General features: G+C 43.3%; 1 long non-coding RNA gene across 2 annotated transcripts in view; it reads left to right on the top strand.

Moving 5' to 3' along the window:
* Positions 1-9,699, top strand: part of LOC119942905 — a 39,843-nt gene extending 30,144 nt beyond the window's left edge. For both annotated transcript variants that reach the window (XR_005455415.1, XR_005455416.1), the window contains exons 2-4: positions 2,781-2,898; positions 6,817-6,914; positions 9,419-9,699. This is a non-coding gene — a long non-coding RNA (uncharacterized LOC119942905). The remainder of the gene's footprint in view (positions 1-2,780; positions 2,899-6,816; positions 6,915-9,418) is intronic.
* Positions 9,700-16,176: the final 6,477 nt, after the last annotated feature.

Here is a 16,176-nt window from a genome sequence, read left to right as displayed (position 1 = left end):
TATGAACTCCCTTCTCATGCTAGCCTCTAGATAATTCAATTTTTCCTTTCATTCATTCATTCAATCGTATTTATTGAGCGCTTATTGTGTGCAGAGCACTGTACCTAAGCACTTGGGAAGTACAAGTCAGCAACATATGGAGACAGTCCCTACCCAACAACAGGCTCACAGTCTAGAATGGGGAGACAGACGACTAAGCAAAACATGTAGACAGGTGTCAGAATCGTCAGAACAAATAGAATTATAGCTATATGCACATCATTAACAAAATAAATAGAATCCTTAAACTCTGTTATTTACCCTCCCTGATATGTAATTTAACATCTGTCTCCTCCACTGGAGAGTAAGCTCCTCACAGGCAGGAATCATGTTTACAGTACTCTACCAAGCACTTAGGATAGTGTTCTGCTCAAAATAAATGCTCAGTAAATATCATTGGTGAGTTTTCTCTGGTTCCAGGAATTCCAGGTTTTATTGTCTTGAGTCATAAACTCTCCATTGGAGACTCCTTGACTTGTTTTGGACTGGGGAGCCCCTTTCTGAGTTGACGGGTTTCAGTAACCTTTATCTGGGGCGTGTTTCTGTTCGGTTTGAACACATACAACAAACATCACTTCAAGATGTTTTCATCTGAAATAAAAAGGCAGTTTGGCCAATTGCTTTTAGATTTCCTCATTTCCCTTTCACCTCTTCCAGACTCCAGGAATTGTAGAGTGGATCTTTTTATTATTGTTGTTATTGTTTTTGTTTTTGTTATGATTGCATGATATTCTTGGGTTATGGGTTCTTGCTCTGTCTGAGATTGTGAGGGCCCAGGTCAGGATTTGTTCTGACCTTTATCCTGGGTCCTGAGAGGAATGTCTGACACATTTTAAGTGATTAATAAGTGTGAATAATAATAATAATAGTATTTGCTAAATACTATGTGCCAAGCACTGTTCTAAGTTCTGGAGTAGATACAAGTTAATCAGGGCAGACACAGGAACTGTGCCTTTTGGGGCTCACAAGTAGGATGGAACACAGGTATTGAATGCCCATTTTCCAGTTGAGGAAACTGAGGCAAAGAGAAGTTAAGTGACTTGCCTAGGGTCACACAGCAAGCAAGTGGCAGAGCTGGGATTAGAACCCAAATCTTCCGACTTCTAGACCCATGCTTTTCCCCTAGGCCATGCTGCTTCTGCTTAACAGTAATAGTTAAGTTTCTTTTACCTTGCTAGGACAATGCACTGCATACAAGTAGGTGCTTAATAAACTCGACCACTACTACTATTGTTACTACTATTACTACTACTATTGCTACTCTTGGCACAACTTGGGAGCTCAGTAAATGCTGTTGACTGGCTGAGTTCCTCCCCATTAACTCTGGCTAATGATTTGTAGACCCATGCTGTTATTTTCTGTTATTAGAACCATTTAGGTGATTCATTAGTTTGCAAGTTCTACTGGCATGGATTATGTCAGCCAACTCTACTGTACTGTACTTGCCAAGTGCTTCTTAGTACAGTGCTCTGAGTTCAGTAAGTGCCCAGTAAATACCATTGATTGATTGATTCATTCATTCAATCATATTTATTGAGCACTTACTGTGTGCAGAGCACTGTACTAAGTGCTTGGGAAGTACAAATCGGTAACATATAGAGACCGTCCCTACCCAACAACGGGCTCACAGTCTAGAAGGGGGAGATAGTCTTGGGGTCCTAAAGTGGAATGGAGAAGGGACAGGGACACTGAGTTCAGAAAGAGAGAACTTGAGGAAGGGGGAAGGCTCCAATTCAAAAAGCCATCCTCTGATGCCACCAATCACTCCATCTAATGCTACTACCACCGCCATCACTTTCTGGGTTGAAGAGCGTTAGGAGTGGCAGTGATAGCCATCATTTAAGCTGACTGGGGCCTTACTGGGATTTTCTTTAAGGCCTCCAGCCTGGCAGCAAACATGTCCTTTGGGTATATTATTATTATTGTTATTATATTTATTAAGTGCCTACTATGTGTCAAGCACTGTTCTAAATGCTGGCATAGATATAAATTAATCAGGTTGGACACCATCCCTGTTTTACATGGGGCTCATAGTCTAAGTAAAATGGGGATTGAGGCTGTGAGCCCCACCAGGGAACAGAGACTGTGTCCATTGCAATTTGCTTCTATTCACCCCAGTGCTTAGAACAGTGCCTGGCACATAGTAAGTGCTTAACAAATACCATCGTTATTATATTTATTACCATAATTATTATTAAATAGGAAGGAGAACAGGAATTCATTCATTCATTCAATCGTATTTATTGAGCGTTTACTGTGTGCAGAGCACTGTACTAAGCACTTGGGAAATACAAGTTGGCAACCTACAGAGATGGTCCCTACCCAACAACGGGCTTACAGTCTAGAAGGAATTGAATCCCCTTTTTACAATTGAGGAAACTGAGGCACAGAGAACTTAAGTCACTTACCCAAGGCCTCACAGCAAGCAATTGACAAAGCAGGGATTAAAATGAAGGTTGTCTGACTCCCAGCCCTGTGCTCTTTCCACTAGGCCATGCGGCTTCTCTGTCTCCACCAGAAACTCTGACTCAGGGCCTGAAACCCTAATGGGTTTCTCTTCAGGAGGTATTTCAAGTGGGCTGATGGAACCCCAAAATGGGCATGGCCAATGGTGGGTTGCCCAAAAGGCCTGATAAGGGTTAAAAGGTTGGATGGCAGGTAGAAGTTTTTCAGGGGAAAATATTATAAACTCATAAGTTTTCTTAGTGTAATTGAAGTCACATATATCTATTTTCTTTCAGTTGCTATTTACATACTACCTGAGCACAGCGAAACACCGTAACCAATTTGGTGGATTCCTCATGTGACACGGTGGTTGCTCAGAAGCGAGCTCACCCCAAGAACAGGGTCGTCGCCCAGGTGAGAGACAGTAGCTTTTGTTTAGACCAAATGAGCAATGAACCAAGGGGACATTAGGCTTAGTGTCAACATGAGGTAAAACGGTAAACCCAGCCCTGGCTCAGGTCCCAATATTAACCATTCTCTCCTTCATATTTGCTCTCCCACCTCGGGCACAATCGTTGAACCCAACAGGTTTCAGTTCTGCCTTTTAAAGGGATTTGGGCAGTGGGGAATTCTAGGGTTTTACTTCAAAAGGAAAACTGGGAAGAAATGGAGATTCCTAGCCCCAAGATGAAACACGGGAAGAATGAACAGTCATCTTGAAGAAGATACATTCCAGAAATAGAGTGTCATGGTTAGATTATGTATTTAATGTTCATGTTCCCTCTCCTGTTCCTCAAGCTCAGTTCTGCATGCACCTTTCCAGGTGGAAATTTATGGCAGTGCTCAGAGAATAACTTGGAACTTCCTTAGAGCACAAGCTCTGGCAGGCCATTAATCCGACTGGCTGTGGGGCTTGGAGGGTAAAATACTTCTCTAATATTTTTCTCCTCCTCTGCTTTTGCTTTTCCTGAGGGGCGACGGAAGTAACAGTTTGCCAAAAAGCAGGGTATACGATTTTGAATGGGACCATCTCCTTTTATACTTCATCTTTACAGAAGTAAAGGCCTATAATGTCTTTTCAACTTCTCCCAAAAACTGCATCACTGTCTGCCTCCAGAAACTCTGAGGCCATTAAATAGCCTTCTCTCTTGTGCAATTGATTTTCCCCTCACTACTATCCCAATAAAAATAATATCTGCCTTCCCTCATTTCACACATGTCACCCAGAGCTAGGTCATGAGAAACAAATAGGCATCATTGGGTAAGTTTAAGGGGCTGACCTCTGGGAACAAGCTTAGGGATGAAAAAAGCAACGGGCTGAAGTCCTGGAGTGGGGTTGGGTAGAGGAAGTTGGGCATTGATCAGTGAGTCTGAATCTCTACCCCATTTCTGACAGGATGTATAAGCGTAAGGAAATAATTCAACACCCCTGGGACTCAGTCAAGGTTTTTTATGGTCAAAAAGCACTAGAAAATGAGCCCAACTGGGAAGTCACTGTGATATGAAAACCTCTAAAAGTCCATGAGATAAGCCCCATGTTAAAGGATCCTGTCTGTGTGATGTTCATTCATTTATTCAGTCATTCAATCATATTTATTGAGCGCTTACTGTGTGCAAAGCACTATAGTAAGTGCTTGGGAAGTACAAATCGGCAACATATGGAGATGGTCCCTACCCAGAAATGGGCTCAGAATCAAGAACGGGGAGACACACAACAAAACAGAACAAGTAGAGAGGTATCAATGCCGTCAGAATAGATAGAGTTATAGCTATATACACATCATTAATAAAATAAATGTAGTAAATATGTACAAATAAGATAGAGTAATAAATATGTACAAATATATACAAGTGCTATGGGGAGGGGAAAGAGGTAAGGGGGGGGGAAATGGGGAGGGGAGGAGAAGGAGGAGAGAAATAAAAGGGGGGTTCAGTCTGGGAAGGTCTCCTGGAGCAGGTGAGCTCTCAGTAGGGCTTTGAAGGGAGGAAGAGAACTAGTTTGGCGGATGTGTGGAGGGAGGGCATTCCTGGCCAAAGGAAGAACATGGGCCAGGTGTGTGTGTGTGTGTGTGTGTGTGTGTGTGTGTGTGTGTGTGTGTGTGTGTGTGTGTGTGTGTGTGTGTGTGTGTGTGTGTGTGTGTGTGTGTGTGTGTGTGTGTGTGTGTACATGCATGTGAGTGTATGTTTCCCTGAATTGGCCATGGCTGAAAGCAGTCTCATCAAATCCGAATTATTTTCATCAAGCAAAATTAAAGCTGAAAGCTTCCACATCTGGGATGCTGGAATCTGTAGTGTTCAGTCCACCCTGATCAAATGGCCGAATCTATTGAATTGGCCTCATAACCTTTAGGTATTGGGTGGGGTTTTTCCCTGGCCAAGGCCATTTGGAATGGCAGCAGGAGAACATTCTGGCAACTGAGTTGCACAAGAACTCCATTTTCAGCTTCACAGGGAAGTTTTCTGCTTTTGGCTGTTGGACCTAGGTTAGTTGAATAATAATAATAATCATCATCATCAATCGTATTTATTGAGCGCTTACTGTGTGCAGAGCACTGTACTAAGCACTTGGGAAGTACAACTTGGCAACATATAGAGACAGTCCCTACCCAACAGTGGGCTCACAGTCTAAAAGGGGGAGACAGAGGACAAAACCAAACATACTAACAAAATAAAATAGAATAGATATGTACAAGTAAAATAAATAAATAAATAAATAAATAAATAAATAAATAGAGTAATAAATATGTACAAACATATATACATATATGCAGGTGCTGTGGGGAAGGGAAGGAGATAAGATGGGGGGATGGAGAGGGGGACGAGGGGGAGAGGAAGGAAGGGGCTCAGTCTGGGAAGGCCTCCTGGAGGAGGTGAGCTCTCAGTAGGGCCTTGAAGGGAGGAAGAGAGCTAGCTTGGCGGATGGGCAGAGGGAGGGCATTCCAGGCCCGGGGGATGACGTGGGCCGGGGGTCGATGGCGGGACAGGCGAGAACGAGGTACGGTGAGGAGATTAGCAGCAGAGGAGCGGAGGGTGCGGGGTGGGCTGTAGAAGGATAATGGTATCTTTTAAGCGCTTACTATGTACAAAGCACTGTTCTAAGTGCTGGGGAGGTTTCAAGGTGATCAGGTTGTCCCAAGGGGAGCTCACACAATTTTAATCCCCATTGTACAGATGAGGTAACTGAGGCACAGAGAAGTTAAGTGACTTGCCCAAAGTCACACAGCTGACAGTTCGCAGAGCCAGGAATTGAACCCATGACCTCGGACTCCAAAGCGCATGCTCTTTCCACTGAGCCACGCTGCTTCTCTAATCATATCTGAATTTATATCTGAATTTATATGACAATTTATCTGACGCCCTGACTGATTTTTTTAATGGCATTTGCTGAGTGCTAACTATGTGCCAGGCACTCTAATAAGCATCGGGGTAGAGATATGAGAATTAGGTTAGAAACAGGCCATGTCCCATGTGGGGCTCATGGTCTTAATCCCCATTTTACAGATGAGGTAACTGAGACATGGAGCAGTTAAATGACTTGCCCAAGGTCACATAGCAGACAAGTGATGGAGCGGGAATTAGAACCCAGGTCCTCTGACTCCCAAAACTGTGCTCTTTCCAGTAGGCCATGCTGCTTCTGACTATTGGCCTTGTCTGCCAGGTTCTTGTGTGTGGAGCCTGATGTCATCTCGTTGTTTGAGAACTGGGCTAAGGCAGCTAAGTGAAGACAGGGGCCCCAGCTTTCTGGGAACTTTCTACTTTGGCGGTGGCAACTTACTACTAACCTATCAGCCTTCCCTATCCCTCAGATGCCATCTCTTCAGTTCCAATTCTCCCTCTAATCCGTATGAATCAAGAAACAGCATGGCCTAGTGGAAAGAGCATGGGCCTGGGAATCAGAGGACCTGGGTTCTTTCTAATCCTAGCTCTGCCAGTTGCTTGTGGTGTAACCTTGGGCAAGTCACTTAACTTCTCTGTGACTCAGTTTCCTCATCTGTAAAACAGGGATTAAATACTTGTTCACCCTCCTACATAGATTATGTGGGACAGGAAATGTGTCCAACCTGATTTACCTATATCTACCCCAGCACTTAGAAAAGTGTTTTTCACATACTAAACATTTAATGTCTCATTGTTATTAGCAAAACCCACTATTTTAAATTGAGCATTATAAATTATTTATATTACTGTCTGTCTCCCCCTCTAGTCTGTAAGCCTGTTGTGGACAGGGAAAGTGGCTACCAACTCTGTTGTATTGTTCTCTCTCAAGTTCTACATCCAGTACATGCTCAATAAATATCCTTGATTGATAGACTATTATTATTTTTATCCCAGAAAATCAAGAATGCTCACTGAATTGCTATGGTTACCAGAGAACAAGGATGCCACAGATTCCAATTCCACGGTCATGAATGATCAGTGAACCCCACTGGGTGAGTTGCTCCCTTTTTACAAACTTAAGGCCCAACCAATGACCAGTATCAAGTTGGTCATGCATCTCTCTTCTCAGCTAAATTCTCCCACTAAGAAAGTAATCATCACTAATAGCAGCTTCCATCTATATGAAGGATTACTCTTCCCTCTCCCTTAGTAGCTATTTGTGGAATGGTATGAACCATTCATGGGGCTCTGAACTCTGTATCAGGGATGGAGCTTTGTACAGTGCTCTGCACACAGTAAGCACTCAATAAATACGATTGAATGAGTAGATTGTAGGGCTGGGAGCCCTGGGGCCGATTTTCAAATGTGGTAGAGCAATGGTCTACTGCACTTCTCTCCACAGTAGGTGTTCATTAAATATTATTGCCTTTTTGCTTATGTTTGTTTTGCATTTTTCCCTGTCCTCGTCTTTTACTTGGTTTAATCTTTTGTATTATTTTATCTTTTTTATATGTGTATCACCAATCTCCTCCCCACCTTTATTCTTAGCTTGTGACCCTCTTGTCAGTCAGGGCTCAGGACTAATTCTCATCACTAATTCTTTCCCAGTGTTTAGAACAGTGCTTTGCACATAAAAGGGGCTTACTACTAATTCTACTACTACTAACTAATTAATAAGCTAATGAATTCTAATACTACTAAATACTAGAGAAGCAGCATGGCTCAGTGGAAAAAGCATGGGCTTTGGAGTCAGAGGTCATGGGTTCAAATCCCGGCTGTGCCAATTGTCAGCTGTGTGACTTTGGGCAAGTCACTTAACTTCTCTGGGCCTCAGTTCCCTCATCTGTAAAATGGGGATGAAGACTGTGAGAGCCCCCTGTGGGACAACCTGATCACTTTGTAACCTTCCCAGCGCTTAGAACAGTGCTTTGCACATAGTAAGCACTTAATAAATGCCATCACTATTATTATTATTATTATTATTAATTCAACAGCAGCAGCAGACAGGACAGCTTGGCATGCTGTCAGGAGAGCAGTGGTGTGACTCTCCTTTAGCAGGGACTTAAAGAACAGCAGGAAACTATGAGGCAGGCATCTCTAGCAGTAAGTAGCCAAACACACCAGCAGAGCCAAGACAATCTTTCCATGCACACAATGTAGGCTGGTGTGTTGGCAGCTCACAGGTCCTTTCAACCTCAACTTTAGGAAGGATTTCTTAGATACAACGTGGCCTAGTGGAAAGTACACAAGACTGGAAGTCAGAGGACCTGGTTCTAATCCTGGCTCCAATTCTTGTCTGCTGTGTGACCTTTGGCAAGACACTAAATTCTCTGCATCACAGTTCCCTCACCTGGAAAATAGGGATTCAGAATCTGTTCTCCCTCCTACTTGAGGTCCATGTGGGACCTGATTATCTTGTATCTATCCCATGCTTAGTATGGTGCTTGGCACATAGTAAGTACATAACAAATTCTGCAGTTATTAGTATTATGGAAGTAACATCCTCTTCAACAACAAAGGACTGCTCAGATTAAAAGAGGCCATCTTTTCTCTTACCATGGAGGCCCTAAACCCATATGTCGGAGTTCCACTGCTTCTTTCAAACAAAGATTTTATGGCCATTCCTTTATGGACCATTTACATTTTTCAGAATGAATTTGTGGGTAGTAAATTCTGAGGTTTTTTTCCCCAAATCTGCCCAGGGCTTAGTTAATATTAGAAGCCAAATCAATCTCAAACTAATAGAGATTGTGCTGTGCTTACATGCCATCAGTTCCATGTCTAAGTCTGCCTGGAAATCCTGGGATCAGCATGTACCCCTGATTAACAGGTTCATTAATAGTTTGCTAAGGCTGGGAGGAAGGGGTAAGGAATGGGTGGTTGGGAGAGGGGAGATAGTACGGTGATCTCAGAGTCTAAGCAAAAGGGAAGGAACACAGCCCACCCCTGACACTAGATGATTCTCAGGCTGACTTTGGTTCATTCAGGAGGCCGGCACAGTAACTCAACCTCAGAGAAAAAAACAGTCCTGCCTGTTCAACTTCACTCTAGTGCTTTTCTCCCTGCTATCCTAACTGCAAGCATCGTGGCCTAGTGGGAAGAACACAGGCCTGAGAGACAGAGGACCAATTCTGGCTCCTCCAGTTGCCTGCTGTGTGACCTTGGGCAAGTCACTTAACTTCTCTGTGCCCCAGTTTCCTCATCTGTAAAATGGGCATTCATTATCTGTTCTCTCTTCCCACTAAGATTCTGAGCCCTGCGTGGGACAGGGACTGTATCTGATCTGATTAACTTTTATTTACCCCAGGGCTTAGAACAGTGTTTGACACAAAGTAAGAGCTAAGTTCTAGCAACAAATTCCCTAAATGCTAGTGGCTAGAAAGTCAGTAAGGATCTCTATCGTTAAAATACAGACCAACTTTATGATACTTTTTTCCAACTTGCCATTCCATTTGCCCCATACAGACCCTGCCCGTGAATTTCAAGGTACCCCTGATTTCCTAGACAGGGCTAGTTCTAAGCTCTTTACACCAGATCTGCCTTTCCATAATTTCAGACATCTCTACTGTTAAGCAGTAAATGTCTTGCAAAAGATACCACAAAGCCAGAGAGCTGATTGAATGAAGAAATAAAACCAGGCTATAGAAATCCCAGGAGCTGAGACGTATTGGAGTTTTCATTGTTCGAGATCCCACACATCACATCAGTGCATCCAGAATGTAGCAAGCCCTGCAGTATGCTGGGTGCCTCTTCTCGAAGATTGTTTTATGTTCCTCGCATCCGCAGCTGAATTTTCCCAGCAGGGCCAATTAAACAGGCAATTGATATCACAAATTACAACATTTGGAATGCCTGCCAGCTGTTTAGCAAAAACGTGGTCATTACTCCACGGTCACCTGGCATCAAGATGAGGACCCATGGTTACGGGTGAAGGGGAAAGCTTGGATAAATGAAACCCACCAATAATACAAAAAGCTCTTCTGAGCCACTGGTATTAACTACCCCCACATCGATTTCACTCCCCTCTAATCTTTCCCTCCCTCCAAAACCTTTTTCAGAGATGCCAAGGAGGAGTGAAACTGGTGGATGCTGCAAAAAGCAAATAAATGGTCAAATGTTGGGCAGAAGAAAATGAGCTAGAGAGGGGAAGAGAGGTATCAAATAATTAACTATGCTACAGTTTGAAAGACACTTCTCTGGATAGAAGAGAGAATGCCTTATATTCAAAATTCAAGAAAATGCCTTGAGTCGGGGGCAAAGAAATCCGGTTGAAAAGATTAAGCTATGAACATCATATTTTAGAGAGCATTCGCCCTGCCAAAATTATGGGAAGAGGCTCTCTTTTCAGCTGACATCTCTCTGGGACCATAAAAAAGCTACAGCCAATTGTGTGGTGCAATTTAGCTGAATGTATGGCAATCCTCTAATCAAGTTCCAAATGACTTGAGTTAGAAGCCGGGGGAAGTGGACTTGTGTATAAGAATGAGTAGAGAGCTGCTGTGGAACTCAAACTGGGCAGTTGGATTACGATCCCTTACCTCGTTCATCATCAATAGCATTTATTGAGCACTTACTGAGTGTGAAAGACTATACTAAGTGCCCGGGGGAGCACAACAAATGCAAGATGCATATTCCTCACCTTCTAGAAACTGACAGTTTAATGGAGTGGACTGACAGACAAAAGTGATTTACACACTGTGGAATTGGAGAAGCAACAAGGTTATTACAGGAAGTGGCATCAATGTAGCAGGAAAAAATAGCTGAATAAATAATTGGAGGTAAAAATTATGATGATAGTAAAACTCCTTGAGGGCAGGGATTGTGTCCACCAACTCTTTCAAGTGCTTACTACTGTGCTCTGCACACCTAAAGTGCTCAATTAATACTATTAATTAATGGGGTCCTCCACTGGGACCTTGCGTGGAGAAAGTGATTATAGGGATAGTGGTTTATGCAGTGCCACTTAGGTTCTCTCTCCTCCACCAGTCATTCCCCCTCTGCAGTGCAACAAGCAAGCAAGTGGGCAGTTGCAAGCGCACTGAAAAGTGAACACAAAGCTTTTTTTTTTTTTAGGCGCAGAACACAAGTAAACCTGAAGTGACTGCAGGGTAGCGCCATGGCCTAGGAAGTGGTTGCCTTGGTAGCAGTGGGGCTCAGTGGAAAGAGCACAGGCTTTGGAGTCAGAGGTCATGGGTTCAAATTCTGGCTCTGCCAATTGTCAGCTGTGTGACTTTGGGCAAGTCACTTAACTTCTCTGTGCCTCAGTTACCTCATCTGTAAAATGGGGATGAAGACTGTGAGCCCTATTTAAAGATGATGCTAGTGACAGGAAGATCCTGCCCATGCGTAAGCATACAGCCGAAGAGACCGATGTAGATTGTAACCCACTCCCATATTAGTTTCGAGAAAAGAAAGATCTTTGTTGATTGAGATCTCCCTCTGTAGACTGTAAGCTCCTTGTGAACAGAGATCTTGTCAGTCAATTGAATTTATTGAGCACTTACCATGTGCAGAGCACTGTACTAAACACTTGGGAGTATACATGATGACAATATAATAGTCACATCCCCTGCCCACAGTGACCTTACAGTGTTGTCTAACAACTCTAATGTATTGTACTCTTCCAAGTGCTTAGTGCAGAGCTGTACACACTGTAAGCACTGGATAAATTCCAATGATTGATTGATTAATTGATTGTCCTACATCTAGCCTGTCTGTTTTTGACTGTTGCCATCTTGTACTTCCCAAGCACTTAGTACAGTGCTCTGCACACAGTAAGAGCTCAATAAATGCGATTGATTGATTGATTGACTCTGTCCCAATTTTCATGAAGTCCTCACCTGACTTCCTCCCACCAGACTTGTCTGCTGCAGCAGTCTCCCATCTGTCTGCTGCAGCAGTCTCCCATCTGTCTGCTGCTATGTTGTGTCAAAACTGTGTTTCCCCAGTTCCATTCAATCGTATTCATTGGATGCTTACTGTGTTCAGAGCACTGTACTAAGCGCTTGGGAAGTACAAATTGGCAACATTTAGAGACAGTCCCGACCCAACAACGGGCTCTAAAGCAGTTTTTATCTGACCTCTGGGGTTGCATTTGCCCCTTGTCAGGGCCCCCTAGAGTAGCTATTAGGGTATCTCGATGTCATTCTTTCTCTTCACAAGTCCTGCCCAGCAGAATTGTGCTGCTCTGGATATTGCTTTGATCCTGATAAGGACCTCTTTATTGGTAATCTTGCCCTGACATTTGATGTCCATTATGATTCATAGATGACACTAATGAAAGCTAGATGCTTCTTCAGTAACAGGTCCAGGTTTCACCGCCATATAGGAGGATGGATACCACAGTGGCCTTGTAGACTTTCACCTTTGTATCATGCTTGGAATCCCATTGTTGCTGGTCTCTGTCATGCTGGTCTTTTTGATTCCATTTTCTATATATTAAATATAGATGTGCTAAGGGTTCGAGTTGGGATGATGTTCCTGGGGTTTTGTGAGGGATGGCTTCCCAGAGGAGGTGGGGTTTTGAAGATGGGGTGCTCAAAGCAGAAGACTTTGGAGATGGGGAGAACTGCTGACTGGTGTAATTTGGAGGGGAGGCAGATCCAAGCTGAGGGAACAGCACGACTAATGACTGGAAACCAGAGAGTGGAGGGAGAGTTACAGTAGGGTGAGCTTGGGAGAAATGAAAAGTGGGAGCTGAGAAATAGCAGGTGAAGAGCACAGAAATGTAAGATGGAGAAACTTGGTGGAAAGCCTTGAAGCCATTAGCAGGGAGTTGCAACTCGATGCAGAGGGAGGTGGATAGCTATTGCAGGTTTTTGGAAAGGGGAGAGATGTGCATGGTGTGATCCTTCAATCAACGATAGTGGTATTTATTGAGTGCTTACTGTGTGAAGCTCTGAATGATGCAATCCCTGCCCACAAACAACTTATCATAATAGTAATAATGATGGCATTTATTAAGTGCTTACTATGTGCCAAGCACTGTTCTAAGCCCTGGGGAGGTTACAAGGTGATCAGATTGTCCCACAGGGGGCTCACAGTCTTAATCCCCATTTTACACATGAGGTAACTGAGGCACAGAGAAGTTAAGCGGCTTGCCCAGTCACACAGCGACAACTGGCGGAGCTGGGATTTGAACCGACGACCTCTGACTCCAAAGCCCGTGCTCTTTCCACTGAGCCACATTGCCCCTCCCCTCCCCTCCAAGTGCATAGTCTATCCAGAGAGGAGGGTGGATAGAGGAAAAGAGGGCTTAATCAGGGAAGGCCTCTTGGAGGAGTGATCCTTGCATTAGCATGCCATATAGACTGGAGGGAGGAGAGGATGGAAGCTGGGAGCCATGGCAGTTTTGCCAGTAGCTGACTAACATGGGGGAAGACCAAACATGTCCCTCTTTCCCTCCTACTTGCTTGTTGCACTCTAGGCCTCAGCAGGAACATGACTGACAGGGACAAAAGAGTTTGAGTCAGGCTGTAAAAGACACTGGCAATCAATCAGTGGCATTTATTGAGAGCTCACTGTGTTCAGAGTGCTGTACTAAGCACTTGGGTGAATACAATAATGCAATAATCAATTCCTCTGTGCAAATTCTTGATTCTGAAATGTTAGGAAAATGGTGCATTTGTCATTCCTGATGGAAGATGCCTCTGTCATCGATTTCCACGTCATTGGTCAGCGGGTTGCTGAGGTAGCAGAATTCAGTGGCAACTCTGGGTGGTGGACAGGAATCTTTAACCAGATGAAGACTTTCCCAATTGCACACTGATACATAAATTCAGTCTTCCTCAGGCTCAGCTTGGTCCAAAATGCTACACTAAACTCTGCAAAGTGGTTCATAAATCTTTTGCATGTCATCTTACAAGGGTGCTTCCAAAGAATATTCGATAATATTTAGTAGCTCTTAGTTGACTGTCTCCAGGCCTTTGGATGACATTTACAGCATACAGTTTTTGAAGAGTTTTCTGGAAGATCGGAGCAGTTTCTGACTCTGACTTCAAGGCCCATGCATAAAATGGGCTGAACAATCCCACTTCACTTGGGGACTGGTGGTTAAAATTTGTTTAATAGTTGCCAAATGAATGTAGTTTGGAAGTCTTCATGCTTTTTCTGATGTTTCACCTATAACTGATTCACCTAAAGTTCATGCCCATAACCATGGCTCCAGATTTGATTCATAGCTACCCTAAAAAGACCCCAGCAAAAGACGTTGCATTGTGTATCAATGATGTTAACTGTTCCTGCAGATCCCATTGATAATAATAATAATAAGAAGAAGAAGAATGGTACTTATTAAGCACTTACTATATGCCAAGCACTGTTCTAAGCAGTGAGGAGGTGTCACCTTAACAATTCATTTATTCAATCATATTTATTGAGTGCTTACTATGTACAAAGCACTGTAATAAACACTTGAGAGAGTACAAATTAATCAGGTTGGACACAGTCCCTGTCCCATATAGGGCTCACAGTCTTAATACCAAAGACAAGGCAATCAATATGGTTCCACTGGTAGAACTTCCTTGCTTTTACAATAAAGTTCCTTGGTCTGGAAAGAGTAAGAGGTGTTGGTGATCGCGAGTTGATTCCAGGCTGCAGAAGAGGTCATTTTTTTTTTTTGAGCAATCTTATGGGTTTCCCTCTCAGGACAGTTAGCTTACTGGATGTTGATGCTACTGATGTCCAGACCCTTGAAGAATTTTTCTTTCCTTCCTCACTGTATGAACCCAGGTATTGATACTCAATCCATTCTACCCCCTCCCTTCCTCTTGCTCTCTCTCTCCCTCCTACTTATCCTCTTTCTTCTCCCCACTCACAATCATCACTCTTCTCACACTAACCTACTCACTTGTCTCATTCTCACCTCTCCCACCGCTGACCTACTTGTTCATGCTCTCCCCCTCTGCCAGGACCTTCCTCCTCCTTCATATCCAACAGACTACTGCTCTTCCCATCTTCAAAGTCCACTGAGATATCTTCTTCTCTAGGAGATTTTTCCTGATTACTCTTGACTCTCCCACACTTTATACACTCAATCAATCAATCAATCAATCGTATTTATTGAGCGCTTACTATGTGCAGAGCACTGTACTAAGCGCTTGGGAAGTACAAATTGGCATCACATAGAGACAGTCCCTACCCAACAGTGGGCTCACAGTCTAAAAGGGGGAGACAGAGAACAGAACCAATCAGTGATCATTTCTGCCCTTCTGCATCAGCTAAGCACTTAGGTTTCCACTTATGTACATACCTTAAATACTCTATTACTCCCCTATAAATATATATATAATTTTAATATGTATAAATTATAATATGTAATTTAATTAAGGGACTATCTCTCCTGCTAGAATGTAAACTTGAGGGATTTTGCCTTCTAGCTGTACTATATTCCTCCAAGTGCTTAGTACATTGCTCTACACACAGTAGGTGCCTGACAAGTGCTATGGATTGATTGGTGATCATAGTATATCATCTAGAAAACTACTTTCAAGAAAATATACACCTATAGACTTACAGAGGGGACAATAAAGTCAATGCAGAGGTCTACTTGGGTGGGAAAGGAAGTTGAATTTTCTTAAGTGTTTAGTAGATTGCTGTATACACAGTAAACACTCAGTAAAAGAAGTTTGATTGATTTCTGCCTTGCTAGAGAAGGGTTCTTGGAAGATGTGGGCTCTGCTTTGCATTTTGAATGATTCAAATAATTCAGTCTGGTGTAGAGTGAGGGGTAGAGCAGATGAAGGGTAAGAAATGGGTAAGAATTGACTGATCGATTCCTCTCGGGCAACTTCCTTGCTAGGTGCAGCTGCTGTACATAGCTGCCTTCCATAAACAAGTATTGTGTTGTTGAGTGTCTGAGGCTTTGAGAGGTGGGGTCAATCACTGGGACCAATAGCTTTCTTTGACAGTTGCTTAGGATCAAATTGAACCAGCAGGTGTTATCTCTGGATCATTAGATGACTCTAAAGTTGTTCCAGCCTATAAAGAATACCACTTTAGTGTTTGAGGGGAAAGATAAATATCTTGAAGACTATTACCTGCTATTAAGTTGTTGGAGGCAGTTGCTGGTGGCTGCCTGAAGGCTATTGTTCTGGTTAGGATTTTCAACCATCAAAGAGAGAATAAAGTTTCCAGCTTTGACAACCTGGGGGAAGGGAAAAAACATGTGACTGCTCCAACTGATCTGTGCATTTAGAATGAATAGCCCACATTCTGAGGGGCTCCTGTTTCCTGCTCCCATTCACAAGTACAGTGAACATGAGGAGAAGCAGCAAGGCTTGGTTAGTGGATAGAGCACAGGCCTGAGTCAGAAGG

This window comes from Tachyglossus aculeatus, chromosome 21, assembly GCF_015852505.1.
Source record: "Tachyglossus aculeatus isolate mTacAcu1 chromosome 21, mTacAcu1.pri, whole genome shotgun sequence".
NCBI classification, from domain to species: domain Eukaryota; kingdom Metazoa; phylum Chordata; class Mammalia; order Monotremata; family Tachyglossidae; genus Tachyglossus; species Tachyglossus aculeatus.
Note: the sequence above shows the minus strand (reverse complement) of the source record. Positions and strands in the feature narration are given on the sequence as shown.